Genomic DNA, 21,427 nt, shown 5'->3' with positions numbered 1-21,427 from the left:
CTCTAGTCTAGACATAACCATGCTGGCATGGCTGTGAATGACCTGCTGCCTGTACTTAAACCAGCCATGACAGGAAGTAGTCAGAAAACAGGAAATGTGGCTTAATATGTTGAAAAGTGGTAGACTGCTTAATGTGACTGGCTTGTGGATAATGACACAACTCCATGTTGTGTACTGTCACTATAAAGGTGTTTTAGAGTAACTTAGTTATAATGCTGTGAATAGTTAAAGTGAGAATTAAAGAACAGGAAGTGGGGCATGTGTGTAAGAGGAAGTGTGGCATCAAGTATATGACAGGAAGTGTGGCAAAATCATGTCCAACAACAGGAAGTGGGGCTAGGATCACACTAGTGTTAAAACAGGAAGTGGGGCTAGGATCTCACTAGTGTTAAATAAATAGAAAAAATATTTTTTTATGGGTATAAAATGCATTATCCATAAAACAAGTCAATGTGCTAGAAGCAAGCCACAAACAATGTTTAGTCAGTATAAACTAAAAATATATAACTGCATCAGAAATGAATGTTTTTTTACATAATGATGCAGAACTGGTAACTAATGCCAATACATATAATATATTGTAGTGGTAATTGTGAGAGATAACACAGGGGGCCTGGGTAGCAAATAAACCAGGAGATATCACACACAAATATAGGTATATAGCAGACCAATATATCACATAATGACTATTATAATAGTTATAACTTATCAATTGTACAATAAGTAAAAACAAAACTTATTTAAGAGAGAAATTTTTTATAAAAATATATTGTAAGGATTATTTACATTAAGTCCTCTAAGGGGCACAGTGTCCAAACGAAAAAAATCCATTGACTTTCCTTGCGTTTGAGCGATTACATACGATCACCTACTCTATCATGTGGAGGTATCCAGTCTATGATCTTACATTTTAGAGATGCAATTTGGTGTCTTTCCTTAGCAAAGTGTCTTGCTACTGGTTTATCAGAGTCTCCATTTTGTATAGCCTGGTGTATAGAGGTGCGATGATTTGCCATACGTTCACGAAAACATCTAGTAGTAAGGCCAACATAATATAGACCACAAGGGCAGATTAATATGTAAATAACATGGTCTAATTTACAGTGTAGTCTCCATTTGAATTTAATGATTTTACCACTGTGTGGGTGGGGGAAATTGGGTCCCGGAATAATGGCACTGCATGTAATGCCACCACTGCACTTGAAGCATCTTGGTCGAGACCGCATGAGCTCAATGTAGCAACATCTGCTTAAGATTGGGGCCTCTTTTGTAGGCCATCATTGGTGGATCACTTTCATGGAAAGGTAGGGATGAATCAGTCTTTATAATTGGCCAATGTGTTTTGAGTGACCGATTTATAATATGGGATTTATTGTCAAAAGTTTTGACAAACAGAGGACATTCATTCTTCTTTTTAAGGGTCTGGGGTTGAATAAATTTATGCCTAGCTTTCTGTAGACATTTAGTCAAAAGTTTCTCACTGTACCCTCGCTGTATGAATCGTTTTGTCATTTCTGCAATCTGTATCTCCTGTCTGGATGACGTTGAATAGTTCCGTAGTACTCGCAAATATTGTGATATCGGGAAGCCATCTGTTAGGCCAGGTGGATGGTGGCTAGAGGCCATCAGACAAGTGTTACGGTCTGTAGGCTTATGGTACAGTGTTGTTTCCAGCTTTCCATCTTGCTTGTATATTGTAATAGCCAGAAAATTTATACTGCTGTCTGAGATACTCTGTGTAAATTTGATTGGTTACATATATATATATATATACACGTGTGTATGTATATATCTCCTATCCCTGTGGTCTAGTAATCTAAGTGTGCACATGCGCAGACGCTCACCCTGGGCAACACTTCCGATGTGTATCGCATCGCACACAATAACAAGCCACGTCGCCCAGCTGTCAGACAGGCAGACATCTGTTCTGACACACATTAGGGGCAGGGACAGTATAGCAAAACTACATCGCCTAATAGTGGAATACGAGGTAGTAGACTTGCTACACCGGTGCCAATTCACCCCTGCACAGTACATAAATTACATAAATATATCAATTGTAATGATTATTGTTAGGAAGTATAAATCTGTATTTAAGTATAATGCCTAATAAGGGTAGTATATATATTAGGGGTGTGCACCGGCCACTTTTCGTGTTTTTGTTTTGGATCTGTATTTTTTTGAAAAAAAGAATAAAAACAGCTAAAATCACAGAATTTGTTGGTTTTTCTGTTCCTATGCTATTTATTACCCTCAATAACATTAATTTCCACTCATTTCCAGTCTATTCTGAACACCTCACAATAGTGTTTTTATGTCAAAAAAGGTTGCACCGAGGTAGATGGATGACTATGCTAAGTGACAAGAGTGGGCGGCAGAGACACGTGGCCCATCTAGGAGTGACACTGCAGTGGCAGACAGGATGGCAGTTTGAAAAACTAGGCCGCAAACAGTACATAATGCAAAGAAAAAAAAGAGGTGCAAGATGGAATTGTCCTTGGGCCCTCCCACCCACCCTTATTTTGTATAAACAGGACATGCACACTTTAACAAACCAATCATTTCAGCAACAGGGTCTGTTACACGACTGTGGCTGAAATTATTGGTTCGTTTGGGCCCCCACAAAACAAGCTGACAATTAATCTGTCCCTGCACAAACTGGCTCTACGGAGGCAAGATGTCGTCCTCATCCTCCTCATCCACCGATTCCTCACCCTCTTCAGTGTTGTGTACATCCTCATCCTCACAGAGTATTAATTAGTCCCCGCTGGAATCCACCACCACAGGTCCCTCTGGAAGCTGGTCTCCCTGGAAGAATTGATAATTCATTTTGATGAACATCATCTTCTCCACATTTTGTGGTAGCAACCTTTCGCTGACAAGGTTCCCGGTTGCACTAAACACTCTTCGGAGTACACACTGGGGGTGGGGGGCAACTTAGGTAAAATAGAGCCAGTTTGTATAGGGGCCTCCAAATTGCCTTTTTTTCCTGCCAGTACAGGTACTGACTGTCTGACATGCCTACTTGGATGCCGTCACCGATGTAATCCTCCACCATTCTGTCAATGGTGACAGTATCATATGCAGTGACAGTAGACATGTCAGAAATTGTTAGCAGGTCCTTCAGTCCGGACCAGATGTCTAAACTTGTTCCTGTCTACCCTGCATTTTCCATTTATGTGATATACGTGCGGCTAAGGCATACACAAACACAGAAAAAAAAAAATATTTTTTTTTTCAGGCACTTTGGGGGTTACACCTCCCTTCAACAGACGAGCCAGCCGGCCCTTTACTTATGACACAGGCGCACGCTTGGCGCTACTTTGTTGATGCACGTGCGGCTACAGCGCACACAAACAGAAAAAAAAGAATAGTTTTTTTGCACTTAGGTGGAACACCCCTCTTTAGGACTACAGCCTTTATGGGACACTGCACACAAGTCACAAACACAGAAAAAAAATATTTTTTGATTTTTTCAGGCACTTTGGGGGTTACACCACTCTTCAACAGATGAGTCAGCCGGCCCTTGATTTATGACACAGGCGCACACTTGGCGCTGCTACTTTGTTGATGCACGTGCGGCTCCCGCGCACACAATTCACAAACACAGAAAAACTATTATTATTTTTTTTTTTGGAGCGCACTTTGGAGGTTTCACTACCCTTCAACAGACGAGTCAGCCGGCCCTTGACTTATGACACAGGTGCACGCTTGGCGCTGCTACTTTGTTGATGCACGTGCGGCTACTGCGCACACAATTCACAAAACACAGAAAAAAATAATTGTTTTTTTGCACTTGGGGGAGCACCCCTGATGGACAGATCACCCCCTGGACAACACTACAGCACCCCTTTAGGACTACAGCCTTTATGGGACACTGCACAACACAGCCCAGCCAGCCAGCCCCTGTGGACTTTGGAGTGGACACAGCCCCTATGGACCACTGACTGCACAACACAGCCCAGCCAGCCCCTATGGACAACAGCAGCACAACACAGCCCTGCCAGCCCGTGTGGACAACAGCAGCACAACACAGCCCAGCCAGCCCCTATGGACTTTGGAGTGGACACAGCCCCTATGGACAACAGCAGCACAACACAGCCCAGCTAGCCCTAACTCCCACCCTTCCTCTTCACTGTCCACAGCCAGAGTGAAAAATGGCACCGACGTGGGGAACTTTTATAGAATCCAAAACCCGCGAGATCCGACAGCTGGAAAATGACGTTTTGCCTCGATTTCAGATCAGAGTCAGGCGGGAAAACCCGAGCCGGACTCGGTTCCCGGCTCGGATCAGGGGGGGTTTGGATTTCATAAATACGAACCCGCTCATCCCTAATATATATATCATCAGTCATTAATGCATCAAAAACATGCAAAAAGCATAGGGCAGAATATAAACACACAATTACTATTGTGAACTGGATGATACAGAGTAATGAGGTCAGTTCGCAAACATGCAAACTCTTGTCCAAAATAGACAAATGAAGTAAGTGTTCCCCGATGATGTGCGCAGATCCCAAAACGTTGGAATAAGAGCGTTTTGCATTACCAAGACGTCACGTGCCGCCACTTTTACCTTGTTATTAATGGGACATCAACCCATGGAGGGCACCGGTTCAAGTATCTGCTTTATGCCATATATATTTAGGAGTGCCGGGGACTTTTTTGTGACTGTGTGTGTGTATATATATGTATATGTATATATGTATGTATATATATATATATATATTTAAAAATCATTCCGCTATTTTCCGGCTCTCCTATGTTGAAGTATCTTTGCTTGCGCTGGTGCCTTCCTAAGAGCAAGCAAGCTCCAATACATAGATAAAAAAGGAAGAATGGCGGTACTCAGCATCTTGAAAAAGTATGACAACTTTAATCCAACAGCGTTTTGGGCCACATGCCCGTTATCAAGGATACAAAGTATGACACAAATCAACCCCCTTAATATATTCCACAACATTAACGTACCTGATCCAAGATTACACTCATGTGTGCGGCACTGCCGTCTGCATTCCTCCTCCGATACACTCTACTTGCACGGAGTTGCAGTGTGTGTGACTCACACGACGCTCTGTACCAGTGTGTGCAATCACTTCTCGTTCCTATGGAAACAATATAACAAACATTAATCTTTATTAATATGTAACAATGGACACACATCAGATGCCTAATGCAGACTTTAGGGTACAATCTCTAAGAACCATATCAAGTGTACATTTTCAAGATTCACAAAAACAAAAACTAGAAAAGATAAGGAAAAGTAAAATAGATTATAATAAATAGCCAACAGTGTACGGATAATTAATATCTAAATATTGTTACAAAAAATAATTATTTTACAAAAAACAATGTAATCCCAGTGTTTCATTGAGTCCTTTAGGGGCCATCATTCCCAATTTGAATATCCACCTAGACTCAGCCTGGAGCTGTAACTTGCCTCTATTACCTCCTCGTATATTATATGGAATATGATCAATGATTCTAGATCTTAAATCAGCTACACTATGTTTCGCAGCCAAAAAATGTTTGGCTACTGGCTGTTCACTGCTGTTGTTATTCACTGCTGCTCGGATGGCGGACCGATGAAGCGCCATCCATTCCTTGAATTGTCTTTCTGTCTTGCCCACATAAGATAACCCACATGGGCAAGACATCAAGTAGACAACATGTGTAGTACTGCAGGTAACTGGATACCTGATAGTGAACTTATATCCTATGTAAGGGTGATTAAATTAATTACCCAATACTACGGATCTGGACGTGATACATCCTAGGCTTTGGTGGGAACCATTCTTCTGGGTAAGAAAGTGTTTTGGTTTGTTTAATGATTTTAACTTGGTAACGTCTAGTTTAACTAGGCTGTCTTTGACATTATGTCCCCAAATATAACTAGGTAATCACCGTGTATGTAGAAGGTTAGGCAACTCAGTATCTGAATTTACTATTGGCCATAGTTTTTTTGCTATTTTAGTAGTGGTCTTACTTCTGGTTGTGAACCTATTTACCCAGGGTACTATCTTAGTATCATCAGCCCTTTTGTTTTTAGGTGCTAACATGGTTACTCTTGGTAGGCTCATCACTCTCTCCTTGATCTGTAGCAAATCCCTACAATATCCTCGTTCAAACTTAGTTACCATGGCTTGCATCTGCTCCTCCAGCACTTGTGGGTTCGTGGTAATCCTACAAGCCTGTAGTAACTGTGAGTAGGGGAGGCCCTGTCGCAGGGATTGTGGATGGCAACTGGTTCTTTGTAGGATAGTTTTCCTATCAGTTTTCTTGACAAAAATGCATGTATCTAGTTTTCCATTTTCTAGAGATATTTGAACATCCAAAAAATCGACTTGTTTTTACTAAAGGTCAATTGGACCTCATGTCCAGTTCTATTATGGTCCTGAAATATCTTCTGTAACTCCTGTTTAGACCCTGTCCAAAAAATCAATAGGTCATCAATAAACCTGTAGTATATGTTTTTCCACCGTATGCATAAATGCATTGGTGTATGATGGGGCCACATTGGAACCCATCGCACATCCCACTCTCTGTAGGTAGAACACATTATCGTACAGAAAATAATTTCTCTCAAGGATTAGTTCTAGCAATTTAAAAAACAATGGGACAGGCAGACCCTGATAAACTGGGTTATCACTGATGAGATATTCTACTGCCCTAATACTCTCTATGTGTGGGATGCAAGTGTATAGACTTGTAACATCCATACTACAGAAGAGGGTATCAGGAGGAATGACACCCAATTCATCCAATCTCACCAACAAATGTGTCGTATCTCTCAGGTAGGTTGGTGTGCCTTGCACACAGGGATTTAGGAATCCATCCAGATACACTGAGATAGGCTGATATAACGATCCCCTGGCCGATATAATAGGTCACCAAAGGAGGATCAACCAATCTCTTATGTACCTTCGGCACCGTGTAAAAAATTGGTACTACCGGATATTCAACCGTTAAGAGTTTACCGGTCTCAACTGTGATGTCACCTTACTCAATGGATGATTTTAACACGAGATCTAACGCATTTTTAAAGGTGACATTCTGCCGTCGGGATTGTGGCCAGTGGCCTTGCAGCCGCCGGTCACATAACTACATACCGCACAGTACAGCACTCTTTCCCTTTTTTACGCTGTGGTGGCTTCTCATAGTGGTCCTTTGCATATAGGGCTTCCCTGCACTGTGACCACAATAGAGTACTTGTTCTCGTAGTAGCACCACTCAACCCTCAAACCCCGGTCACTCATCTTGGGTTCCTGATAAAAATTGCCTTCCTCTGGAACTGTGGGAAACCTAAGTCTTTATAGACTTGGATCCCCATGTGAGATCCCTATAGTTGGCACTGGGTATGCTGCCCCACTACAGTGAAGCTTACTCTCTCTAGCCTTTCTCTGCAAGTCATGGGTCATGGTGTTGCCAAGCAAGACTATATGCTACACGAACAACAGCTGATTTTAGTTTTGAAGCCACTACTGTAGTTTAAAAACTAAGCACTTTTGTACAGTATTATGTTTAAGCATATACAACAACATGTTTTCCTCATCCAAAAGTTAAATGCTTTAATTAAAAATCTCTACCCTTCACTTCCATTGGTTTTACTGGTCCATTATTCTTTGGACAGACGCGCTGCAGCTACATAGGATGTTTTCTTTCAATTATGTCTCCTTGTTGTCCTTGTGATTAAGCAAGTAAGGGGTATTCCTCATCTTAGCAAGTGTGGAGAATGCACTGATTACTGAAGTGAGAAACACAGTTACACTGGTGAAAAAATGGGATATAGTAATATTGGGTTGGGTATGGGATGTCGGCGCCTGGGATCCCGGCGGTCAGAATCCCGATGCCGGGATCCTGACAGGTTTAGGATACCGACAGCCATTGGTACTAAAAATAGGCCCTGGCATTTAAAGCACACATGCCCACCTCATGTGAGCACCTGGCTCCTGACATAGACTCCTCTGGCCCCTTACTATTCCTGACTCCTCCCACAAATATAATTGATATTAGAACAACATACAAGTGTACATCATTCTCTGTATTAAAATACACACAACAAAGGACATCCTGCAGGGGATTCAAACATGTGCCATAGTCAGACATTTGGTATTCGGTTGGTTATGTTAGGTAAAGCTGGCACTTCAGGTCACAAACAAAGAAAAGGGAAGGCATTTTCACAATTTACCAAGCCCTAGCTTAGCAGTTGTAGAGGATTAGATAGCGTTCACTTCAGGAATTTGTGCACGCCAAAACAGAACCGTAATACACATTTTGGCATCCTGTGTAAATAAAGAGCATTGGTGCCTCTATCCACAACTGAAGCAGGGAGAGCGCATGCCCCAAAAAACAGATGTTGTCTCACTGAGAAGGGGTATGACCACACAATAGTACCCCCAATTCAAATTATGCCACACAGTAGTGCCTCTTACTCACATTACACTGCACATTAGTGCCCCTTAGTCCCATTACACTGTACAGTAGTGCCCCTTAGTCCCATTGCACAGCACAATGGTGTCCCTTATTCACATTAGACAGTGCCCATTCACATTATGCCACACAGTAGTAGTGCCCCTTATACATTATGCCACACACAGTAATGCCCCTCTTGCATTATGACACACAGTAATGCCCCTTATAACACTTTATGTCACACACAGTAATGCCCCTTATAACACTTTATGTCACACACAGTAATGCCCCTTATAACACATTATGCCAAACAGTAATGTCCCATAAGCCACATTATGCCAAACAGTAAAGTCTCTTAAAACACATTAGGCCACACAGAAATGCCCCTTAAAATACATTATGCCACACAATAATATCTCTTGCACATTATGCCACACAATAATATCTCTTGCACATTATGCCATCCCCCAGTATCCCCCCAGCAGCCTCTTATATCAGCTCGCCCTGTGTCTGTGGACTATGTTTAAGGCAGGCCCGTTCTGTACGAAGCTAACACACAGCTGCAGTGGCCATTGCGCACCATGAGACATGAGCAGGTGCAAGACCCTGAGGGGTGAGGAGGAGTGCCCTCTGTACCAGAGCACCAGCAGAGAGGTATGCCCACAGCCAGTGGGTATCAGTGGCGGTGAAGAGCAACGGGGGTCATGTCTGCAGACCCAGAGGGGAGGGCAGCCGAGCAGCAACAGGTCTGGCTGCACTGGAGGTTGAGCACGCTGGGGCATGTCAGCCAGGGGTCCAATCCAATGGGCGAGGAGCTGCTCCAACTGGTGATGGACTGTTACTCTCTCTTCTGGCAGGAAAGTTGATCTGGTGGCACCTCAAGCTTCTGTGTCGCCGAGTGATCAAATGCGGCTGGACCAGGGAAAACCTGTTACCCTGCCCCCAGCCCAGAGTGGGCCTCCCATCGGCTGCACTGGCTGGACCTGCCAGATGGGCTGTCTGGCCCTGCTAAAACCTGTCGGTCGGTATCCTAACTCTCCCCCCTTTCCCTACCCCTGACCCTCCCTCCCCAGTGCCTAAACCTAAACTCTCCCCCTAGTGCCTATATCTAACCTTGCCGTCCCCGCATCCTAAACCTAACCTTCCCCGGTGCCTAACCCTAACCCTCTCCATAGTACCTAAACCTAACCCCGCATCCTAACCCCACTACTTACCTTCGGGATGCCGGAACTGGGATTCTGAGAGGTGTTGAGATTCTGGTGCCAGTATCCTAAGTGCTGGCATCCCATGTGTGTCGGGATATTGACTGTATCCCGTAATATCATGCGTATAGTGTGTGTGTGTAAAAGGGGGAAACACCAAAAAAATTAATGGAACCACAAGTAGAAGAGGGGAAGTTTGGGAACCACATACTGTAGATATAAATGAAGCTGAGTGACACCAAAAGTATGGAAAAATATTGGGGGTGGCCATAATGGTATACACATACTTTCCAACTCTCCCTGAAATACAGTAGAAGCAATCTCCCTAACTCCATGAAAAGTCTAGCAATCTACTTGATTGCACCTTACACCCATTATGAAGCTGTTATATAAAAATAGATATACACATTCAATTGGTATAATTAGTACAATTTCCCTGGATTGGTTATAAGGCACAATGATCCCTATGGCTACATGCATTTTCTGAAAAGTATCAGTGTGTTTTCATCAACGAGTAGATCTTACAAACACTTCTGGGGCTCATTTACATTTGGATGTAAGTCTATTTTATGACACACCTCTCAGATGTAGCAGTACATGCCCACTTTAATGCCGCACTTCCCTGAAATGCTTTTTCAAAAGTAGGCAAGTATGGGTATACTCATGGGCGCTGAGAGGGGGGGGTCCGGCGTTGACCCCCCCTCCCTCACAGCAGCTCAGCCAACAGCTTGTGCTGGGCTGCTGTGTGAGACTGCTCGCGGCTGCTGCAGCAGCCGAAGCAGTCTCCTATGGCTGTGGGAGGGAGCGATTACACTGATCGCGCCCCCCCTCCCCCCGCTTAGCACCGGGCCCGGGCGCTGAAAAAGTAATTATTGTTTTTTATTTTTTTTTCAAGGGGGCGTGGCCATGCCTCCCGCGATTAGACCATGCCCCCTCCATTGCCCGGCCAGGTTTTCAACGGCCCTGGGTATACTGTTGTGTGTATGTGTTTGTTGTATTTCTATATCTGTGAGAACCATAAGCTGAATACACACCTTTAACTTGAGGTCTTTATGGCAAGTGAGGACTAAAAACTCAGGCATCACACATTATTTATTTCTTCAGGGTCCATAGGCTCCACAGGAAGACCTTGGGGTGTTTGTGATGGGAACCAATCCGGGCACCACACAGTTAAAGCTTTTTCGCTCCCAGGATGAATTGGATTTACTCTCCCTATACCCCACCCCCAAGCCAGAGGCACCTCAGTTTCGTTGGTGCCCGGCCAGAGTCAGGTCACCATTTTGCAGGGGGAGCTGTTTATCAAATTATATTTATTTTATTTTTACAAAGACGACTAGAGAGTGCAGCAGCAGACTGTCCATGGGACGTCTGCGCTGCCGCTCCATCACCCTTCCGGTGCCGCAATGCCAGTACTAATCTGGGGATCACGGTGACCCACGCGTAATGGCAGTCGATACCTCTGGTCTCAGGGGACAGACCGGAGGTGCTGGATGTGGACACAGGCTCCGCGCATCGCGCTCCACTTGACCACCAGGGACATATTGGTGCGGGATACTAGTGCCCCAGGGGTTAACCACCGTCCAGGAGAGACAGCTTCCCTGTTTAAGCGGCTCCTCCCCTCAGCTCTGCGCGCCTTTCCACTGTAGTCTGGCTTCCCTGAGATGCTCTCCTCCTCCGGACACACCCCCTCTGAGGTCTGCGATGGCCATTTTCTAAGGTGCAGTCGCAGTTCTTCCAGGACAGTGCGTGGTTCGGTCCCCCTGCATACGTATCCCCAGGGTCAGCGTATGTAGCGCTAATTCCTACCAGACACGGCATCTGTGTAGTTGAGTACAGTGCCGCTTTGCAGCATCCTTCCTGCATTGTATGTGACTTGTGCTAGCACTATCTGTGTCTTTTTTTCTGTCAGCTTATGGCTATACCTTTTCTCCCATTCTGCCCCCACAAATAGTCCACAGCTGCAAAAGGCGGCACTCAGAGACTCCAAAATATGGTGAAAAAAGACCCTCTCCGGGGTAACCTTATTATGTCATACAAAGTCGACGTTTCGGGGAACATAACCCCTTTCTCAAGACAACATAAATAAAAACACTGCTAACATGACAAATAAATAACTGCAAACATGACAAATAAATAGATAAAGCACTCACCCCATACCCCTGATCAGGAGTGACAGGCTCTGTCCGCCGTCAGACCCGCTCGTCACATCCCGGAAGTGCTATCAGCATGAACCGGAAGTGACGCTGTGTCATCCGGCAGCAGGAACCATGGCAACTTGAAAAGCCATAATAACCGTGTAAACAACGACTGTGTAGAGCTTGTGCATGGCCCAGCATAGATATGGTGAACAAAATACATAAAGGACATTGTGCACAATCATAATAAATTCATATATACAATAAACATGAAAATAAATAAACATGAATATAAGCTTTGTGACAACAAATTAAGACTGTGGGAAGCCCGTGAATGGCTGACCACAGAATAAAATAGATGCATTTTACATACAAAACAACAATGTGCGCTGGCTGTATCGAACACATAATAAAGGAACCATTTTTATAAGTGGTAAAATACCTAATCATGCACCAGTGCCAACAACAAATGTTCTAAGTGAACTTAATTTCGAAAATGTAGAAAATGTTCTAAATTATAACAATATTTATACTGTCATACTAAAGATGTAGTATACCAACTTATTAAAACCGGTAATAATAAAAATGATAGATCAATTAGCCTGAAGACCATTATGAGACCAATCAATTGCAAACCATGCAAAAACATAGCAAGAAAACCTGCATAGGTGAACATGACACATAGAATAATGGTCTCAAATTGATACACATAAAAAAATATAGAAATATGATTCAAAGCCTGAATTTTGCGTATGACTATAGTGTGGAATCCTACTTTAAATCACACTACGTCTGTTGGCGCCATGTGAACGCACCTGGCGTAGGGTGATACGCAAATGAGGATGAACAGTGTATGCAACGTGTGATGCATACGCAATACCTTCCTTTACTGTAACACTAACAGAATGCATAATAGTCGCTATCTTATTTCATAAATACAATGTGAATTACAGTATAAAATATATCTCAGTATATTAACCTTATGTGAAAGCAAGTGAAAAACACACACACCAATTTCTGTGGTCCAAAGCACAAAAGTAAATATTGTATTGAAAGAATATATAACATTAATATTACAAGCAATTCAGTGGTACAATACAGTTCAAGAAAGAGTCAGAGTTACAATACCAGTATAACTTACGTTCGCATGCGCCCCTGGAATCCAGAGTACAGTCGTCACCAGATGACTGGTAGAAATACAGCTACTACTACTCTGGATCAGAGGAGCCTAATTTATACTGTGAATTTATGGGTGTGTATAATATCAAGTTGTGTCTCCTTCCATTGGTTCAAGGGTGGGACATCTCCAGTTCAAACAATGGGTGATGCTTAGGCTCAGGGTGTTACCGGAATTCACCACTGGATTCCCTCTAATAACTAGTTCAAATCAACCTATAGTTATAAACTATATTTTATAACCTAAATCCAGCATTGCTAATATCTTTTTGGCACAATGTGCGATAATCTATTTGCAAACACTGGATTATTGCTAACATAATTCTGCACATTTTGACCCCAAACATGATATTAATATGTGATTTTATCTCTGAATTATGTGAGCCATGTAAGCTGGAATTTATATAATACATGTAATATAAATGTCTAATTCTATCCTATATACATATACAGTATACTGAAATTACCAAATAGTAAGATTAGTTTTACAAGAAATATATCAAAATGCATTTGGATATTATCTAAGTTAGAAGATTTAATGTGTGGCCAATTAAACCAATCTCTCACGGCCTCAAGGGGGAGCCTTGGTACTGCAGCTAGCTGGTATATTACTTGCAAAAAAATCAAAGATATCTCTAGGAATCTGAGGATTGAGAGACATCGGTAGAAATAACACATCTCTAATTGCTATTTTAAAATCACTGCACATATATATACTGTGTGTATATATATATATATATATTATTTTTTTTTGATACACATATATAGTAGATGCATTTCTCTTACTTGTTTGACCATGGTTCCATGGTTCGTAAACAAGTTTTCCTGCTTATCTCATAAGACAATGGACTGGCCACTCGTATACACAGTTGTGTGTGTAGGCAATACGTATCTTTAAGACCTGGGGTGATCATAAACTAGTTCATCCATTGTCCAGTTAGGGTCAGCTTATTTGTACCACAAACACAGGGAATGTTGGTGAATAGAAATTGCACATTTTATGACTCCATTGTTGTTTGTTCCAACCTGGGCCAGCAAACATTGATTTTATATCTCCTTGGGGGTTACTGGCTAAACTATAATTATCTATTGCATTTGAAATCTGTAATACTAGGCTAGTTATTGCATAAGATTTTGGATATGACATTAATTTTGTATTTAATATAATATAAATCTGACTTTGACAATAGTATTTAAATTATTTAATTTTTTAATCATGGGAAACACTAGACAGTATAGCGCAGTTTGAAGCAGACCCTTGTTAACCGTGATAAGAATGTCAAGAAAACAAATTTGTTGCTTATCTGCCGTCAGTGTTAATTTAATCGAATTGGTCGCAGATTTCTGTGATGACATCTATTAGAATTTCTAAGTCTCCTTTCCAAAACAACAGAATGTCGTCAATGTAGCGATAGTATAGTATAATGTGACTTGCTACATTGTCATTTTAAAAAAATAAACATTTTTCTATGTACCACATGTAAGCATTGGCAATAGATGGAGCAACTGAAGACCCCATTGCGCAGCCTGTGCGCTGTCTGAAGAGCTGGCCATTAAAAAAAAATAAATATGTGTTAACATGTATCCCAGAAGATCCACAATGTCATGTCTGCCGGTAAACTTTCCAACTCATTTAATTTTAATAGGAGCATGTTAGAGTCTTTCAAGTATGAAAAAGTGTTTTGCACACATGGCTGTAAACATACGTCCAGATAAATGGCTACTGGTTCGCACAGAGACCCCCGTGCACAGATAATAGGTCTGCTCGGTGGGTTCTGTGCGTCCTTATGTATCTTCAGCAAAATATAAAACAGAGGTACAATAGAATACCCAACCAATAGTTTTGTCAACAATTCAGCTGATATAAGACCATCAAATTCTGCCTGCTGAAGAATCAGATCTAACTCATATTTGTACCTTACAGATGGGTCAATTTCTAACCGTTCATAGGTAGTCACTGAGTAGGCAAACACATTCAGCTATGTATTTATCTGTGTCCTGTATTATAATGGAACCCCCTTTATCGGCTGCACGAATGATTATATCCTGGCGTTTGCCAAGTGCCACAAGAGCCTGTCAATCTTCCAAGGGGAGCTTATGGGGAAAGGGACCATGGTGTAGTTTGCCGGTATCCTCCAAGAGTCTACGAAAAGTTTTCAATGATGCATTGATCTAATTTGATTAGAGGGGCCTCCTCTTTGTATGCTGCTACTATTGCCCAGCCAGGTGTAGACTCTGTGTTGTGCATAATCTGCTTGCACTTTAATTTGTTTTTCTTATATTTAAGGAGGTCTGTCTTATATTGTTCCACTTGTTCAGCAAGTTTAGTTATCCAATCAGTATCGGTGTCAGACGATAGATTTGTCAGAACCTCTTTTTCTAATTGTACTATTTTATCCCTTGTGCTGTTTAATTCTCTGGTGGATTCCTCCACTACGAGTAGGATGAGGTCCATAGAACATTTATTCAATATAGACACCCATCTCTTGCAGAATAGCATGTTATAACGCCCGATGGTAGGTGTGTTGTGTATCCGGAATCCACATGGGATATGTTTGGAACGATGATAATCCGATAGGGTTCTGGCATGCAAAAGAAAATTTAATTCCCTTTTCTGTAATTTAAAGAGCTCTCTAAAACTCTCAAGATTTGATTCAACAGGTTCTACAGTTGTTGTAGATTCTTTATGTAAGATTTGTTCAGCATCTTGATCAGAAAAACTCAGGGTCTCATAATTATCACACTGAAGTAAAAATTATGAAAAAATCACCTTCAAGATCACTTGTGGCCATTGTGAGCAATAAAGTGCCTTAAATAGTGCAGTTCATGAAATGTACAAAGAATAGAAGATTCTTTCTTTAATAAAGTGACAGTGCAGACCGTAATTGTGCAAAAAAGCTTCAGTGCAAAATCCAAGAATAAAAATCCTCAATGTGATGTACCATTAAGAGGCATAGAACCAAATTGAAAAAAATGTGAAAAATAAAAAATTAGAAATATAAAAATGGGTATGCTGTATGAGGTAGTACAAAAAATATGAAGGAATAGGTGCCTTGGATTGACACTCAGACTCACCAGAGTTAATTTTCTATAACAGCTTGTCCTGGTCTAGTGTTCATGATTAATTAAAAAATTAATATACTATAGTCATACGCAATATTCGGGCTTTGAATCATATTTCTATATTTTTTTTATGTGTATCAATTTGAGACCATTAGTCCATGTGTCATGTTCACCCCTGCAGGTTTTCTTGCTAGTCCTGTTTTGACACTTATTTGTTTTTTCAAGAGTATGGTTGTATTTTACCACTAGATGTCAGTATTATTCTAAGGTTTTTGCATGGTTTGCAATTGATTGGTCTCGTAATGATCTTCAGGTAAATTGATCTATTATTTTTATTACCGTTTTTAATAAGTTGGTATACTACATCTTTAGTATGACAGTATAAATATTGTTATAATTTAGAACATTTTCTACATTTTCGAAATTAAGTTCACTTAGAACATTTGTTGTTGGCACTGGTGCATGATTAGGTATTTTACCACTTATAAACATGGTTCCTTTATTATGTGTTAGATACAGTCAGCGCACATTGTTGTTTTGTATGTAAAATGCATCTTTTATTCTGTGGTCAGCCATTCACCGGCTTCCCACAGTCTTAATTTGTTGTCACAAAGCTTATTTTCATGTTTATTTATTTTCATGTTTATTGTATATATGAATTTATTATGATTGTGCACAATGTCCTTTATGTATTTTGTTCACCTTATCTGTGCTGGGCCATGCACGAGCTCTACACAGTCTTTGTTTACACTGGTATTATGGCTTTTCAGGTTGCCATGGTTCCTGCTGCCGGATGACACAGCGTCACTTCCGGTTCATGCTGATAGCACTTCCGGGTTGTGACGAGCGGGTCTGACGGCGGACAGAGCCTGGCACACCTGATCAGAGGTATGGGGTGAGTGCTTTATCTATTTACTTGTCATGTTTGCAGTGTTTTTATTTATGTTGTCTTGAGAAAGGGGATACGTTCCCCAAAACATCGACTTTGTATGACATAATAAAGTTACCCCGGAGAGGGTCTTTTTTCACCGTATTTTGGAGTCTCTGAGTGCCGCCTCTTGCAGCTGTGGACTGTATATATACAGTGGGGCAAAAAAGTATTTGGACAGCCACCGATTGTGCAAGTTGTTGCACTTTAAAAGATGAGAGAGGTCTGTAATTTCCATCATAGGTACACTTTAACTGTGAGAGATAGAATCAGAACAAAAAATTCCGGAAATCACATTGTATGATTTTTAAACAATTTATTTGTATATTCTTTCAGAAAATAAATATTTGGACACCTACTGTGCCATATTTAGGCAACCAATTCCGGCAGCTTACCTAAGCATAAGACAGGACCAGTATATTGTTCCCTGTTAGAACTTATACATACTTGTGGTTGCTTTGTACTCAGTACCATATTGTGCATCATTTCACCCTGCAGACATGTCTGACAAGCGCAATGAACACATTACTTTACCTATGTCGTAATCTTGCAGATTATGTACTGCAGTTTTAAGTGAGGAGGATGTGGTTTGGGATGGGTTATGTGTGAGGTGTTATAACCCGCCAGGTTCCTCGAACCTCCCAACATCAGTACAGGAGCCACCTTGGGTGACTTTTTTGCATATGCTGGCCTCAATTGTGGACCGCCTGGCAGTCCTGGCTGTTTTTCCTCCCATGAAGGTACCACAGCAGCTCGTCCCTCCCTCACAGGGACTAGCACTGGTTATGCAGACCCCTCCTGGACCACAGCAGGTGGTCATTCCCTCTATGGGATTACCACAGGGATAGGTCATCACCATGGGTGGATGTTTTCTCTAGCTCAGTACAGAGTCTGGCAGCGACCTCTACTGCTCTTCAGACCATGCTGCAGAGTGAGAAGCCCGTTAGACCAGCTAAGCGTACTGTGTTGTCATTTCAATTCACACAGCTGTCAGAATCTGAGATGTCATCTGATGACGGAGAGGTGGCTGATGCCTCTAACCCTGACTCCCCTCGGCAAGAGGCGGAGCCTAAGTCAAGGATTAATATTCCTGCCTTGGTGGGTGCGGTCAGATCCACATTGGTTATAGAGTATAACGAACCAGCCCCTAAATCCAAGCACCCTCTGTTTGAACAGATAAAGGTGTCTTAGCAGTATTTCCTCTATCAGGTCAGCTGGTGGATCACATGGCTGAGGCCTGGCAATCGCCTGGTAAGAGGTATCAACCTCCGAAACGTTTGACCTCATGTTACCCATTTCCTGAGACTCATTGTAAGAAGTGGGAATCACCCCCTGCAGTGGATTCACACGTTACATGGTTAATTAAAAGTGCAACATTACCTATGCCTTCCATTTCTTCCTTAAAGTATCCTGCGGATAGGAAGGTGTAAACTTGCCTCAAGTCTATATACTCTCTTGCAGGAGCTGTTGCCCGGCCGTCCATGGCTATCTCCTGGGTAGCTAAGGCTATAGAGAGTTGAGCTGATACACTTGAGGACTCCTTGGAAGTTCCAGAGAATCAGGTGTCACTGGTCAGCCATATTAGGGATGCGGTTGCATATATCGGTGAGGCCGCTCTAGATGCTAGTCTACTGACATCTCGGCTCCAAGGGTATTTACCAAAATTATGGCTGTCATGGCAGCCCACCTGCGGAGTCAGAGTATCCGGCTCCTACCATATCTGGACGACCTCCTCTTGTTGGCGAGTTCTGCAGAAGTGCTTCACCACCACCTGCAACTGGCAGTTGCTTGTCTACAAGCACACGGGTGGTTAATCAATTGGAAAAAGTCCTCCCCAATTCCTTCACAGAGGATGGTTCATTTTGGAGCTCTTCTGGACTCTCACCAGCAGAGAATCTTTCTAACTCCAGAAAAGATCTCCATGCTGCAGCTGCGAGTACGCAGATGTCTCCACAGTCGCCGGGTGTCAGTCCACTGGGTGATGCAGGTTCTGGGATCAATGGTGTCCACATTCGACATGGTGGAATATGCTGAGTTCCATTCCAGGCCCCTGCAGGAGCTGATCCTCTCCAGGTGGAACAGATTACCCCACTGGATCAGAGCTCAGATGACAGTACATTTGTCCTGCTCTTGGTGGCTTTAGACATCTCATCTAACCAAGGGTCACCCCTTTTGGATCCCAGACTGGATACTCCTAACAACAGACACCAGTCTCCGGGGATGAGGTGCAGTGACCGGTCCACACTCCTTTCAGGGCCGGTGGACAATGGTAGAGGCATCCCTGCCCATCAATATATTGGAACTTCAGGCTGTGTACAGGGCCCTCACGATGGCAAAGCACATTCTTAACGGAAAGCCCATGCAGGTTCAGTCCGACAACATCACCACAGTGGCTTACATCAACCATCAGGGAGGCACTCGAAGTCGTGCAGCAATGACAGAAGTGTCGCGCATTCTGACATGGGCAGAATCTCATCTCCCAGCCATTTCGGCAGTGTTCATTCCGGAAGTTCTCAATTGGAAAGCAGACTTCCCCAGCCATCATGACATGCATCCAGGGGAATGGTCTCTTCACCAAGAGGTGTTTCAACTCCTAGTGGACAAATGGGGTCTCCCAGAGGTGGACATCATTGCCTCCCGACACAATCACAAGTTACCAGTGTACGGGTCCAGAACGAGATGCCGAAGCAAGCCTGGTGGATGCTCTGTCAGTAAAATGTATCTTTCAGTTTGCGTACCTATTTCCTCCAGTCTCTCCACTTCCTCAAGTTCTTCAGAAGTTCAAGCAAGACGGAGGCACTGTCCTGCTGATAGCTCCAACTTGGCCCAGATGTCATTGGTACTCAGATGTTTGGAGTCTCTCCATGAACACTCCGTTCCTGCTGCAGCAGTGTCCGGACCTGTTGTCTCAGAGTCCTTGCCTTTACCCGGACCTGGATCATCTGTCTTTGACGGCGTGGCTCTTGAGACATCCCTCCTAAGATCTAAGGGATTCTCTAGCTCGGTCATCAACACGATGCCTAGAGCGCATAAGCCTGCCTCCGCCAGGATCTACCACAGAGTGTGGCGTACAAGAGATTACGACCCTCAGATGTTTTGAATTTCCAGAATGCTGGCATTCCTTCAAGCTGGGTTGTACCTCAGCCTACGCCTGGCCTCATTGAAAGTGCATGTCTTTGCACTGTCTTTGTGGTCCCAACGTAGAATTGCTCCACTTCCGGATATCCACACCTTCCTCCAGGGTGTCCTCCGGATTCAGCCTCCCTTTGTCTCACCAGTGGCTCCTTGGGATTTGGCAGTAGTTCTTCAGGCTCTCCAGTGTCCTCTATTTGAACCACTAGATTCAGTAGAACTTAAGTGGTTGACAGCTAAATCTCTTTTTCTTTTGGCTATTGCATCTGCCAGAAGGGTGTCAGAATTGGGAGCGCTCTCCTGTCATCCTCCTTTTCTGATATTTCACCAGGTCAAGGCGGTGGTTCGTACTCGCCCTGAGGGCTCGATTCAGACCCGCTCACTAGATGCGTATGCTCACTAGATGCGTATGGAAATCCGGTTAACCAACAGCAAGGCAGGCGATCTCACGGCAAGGCATAGGCACGCCCACTATGTCTTGGCGTGTGGTCGCTCTGTGTATGGAAACGCCCACCAGCCTGTCTTAAGATGCCCACTTATGTACGTCATATCCAGGAAGTGTATGCAACCATCGAACCATCGTAAGCGAATGCAGCGCTTGTGATTGACAATACCCTACTGCAAGCACTTCAGTGTAAAATTCAGCCAGGTGACGTGTACTATGACGCTGCGTCTTATATATGCACGCCTCTGAAATGGCGTTAAGACGCTCAGGCACGCCTGCGTTCGCACCTCCACTCCCCCATTTCCAGCACCTGTCACCACCCACAAATGGCTTCTCCTGTCACTCATTCAGCCAGGCTGTCTATGTGCAGTGAGCAAACACTTCCCGATCGCTCGCACTGGTTCGCACACTGCGCAGCGTACGCATGCGAACAATGCAAACATCGGCAGTCTGCGTGCGAATGCTTCCTAGCGAGCGGGTCTGAATCGGACCCTGAGTTCCTTCCTAAGGTTGTTTCTAGTTTCCATAGTAATCAGGAAATTATGGTACCGGCCTTTCTATCACCAGACCTCTCGGCAGGTGAGCCCTAGTGATTGTGGTCCGCGCCTTTAGGATTTATGTGGACCGTACCAGTTCTCTTCGGAAATCAGACTCCTTGTTTGTGCTCTATGGATTTCACAAGAAGGGATGGCCAGCCAATAAACAAACATTGGCAAGATGGCTTCGTATGACTATCTCAGAAGCTTATACGCAGGCAGGCCTTCCTGTTCCGACTTCTGTTAAGGCTCATTCTACTCGGTCTGTGGGTCCCTCGTGGGCAGCTCGCCGTGGCGCCTCGGCTCTTCTGCTTTGTAAGGCGGCCACTTACAAAGGTCTTCTGTCCAGACCTTTCTATGGTTCTATTCCTTTGATACCTTCGGATGCTTCCTTTTGG

The 21,427-nt window shown here is 43.2% G+C and overlaps 1 protein-coding gene across 8 annotated transcripts in view; it reads left to right on the top strand.

Annotated features, from left to right (window-relative positions):
* The window catches only part of RPH3AL (rabphilin 3A like (without C2 domains)), a 441,120-nt gene that overhangs the window by 160,285 nt on the left and 259,408 nt on the right, over positions 1-21,427 (top strand). For 2 of the 8 annotated variants that reach the window (XM_088449548.1, XM_088449547.1), the window contains exon 2: positions 16,759-16,883. The exons of 5 other annotated variants lie outside the window; for them this stretch is intronic. The gene's annotated coding sequence lies outside the window, so the exon portion shown is untranslated. The remainder of the gene's footprint in view (positions 1-16,758; positions 16,884-21,427) is intronic. One more of the 8 variants, XM_088449549.1, reaches the window with a different exon arrangement.

Source organism: Taudactylus pleione, unplaced genomic scaffold (assembly GCF_031769625.1).
Source record: "Taudactylus pleione unplaced genomic scaffold, aTauple2 ptg000487l, whole genome shotgun sequence".
Classification (NCBI taxonomy): domain Eukaryota; kingdom Metazoa; phylum Chordata; class Amphibia; order Anura; family Myobatrachidae; genus Taudactylus; species Taudactylus pleione.
The sequence above is the reverse complement of the archived record's forward strand: the minus strand, read 5'-3'. Positions and strand labels throughout refer to the sequence as shown.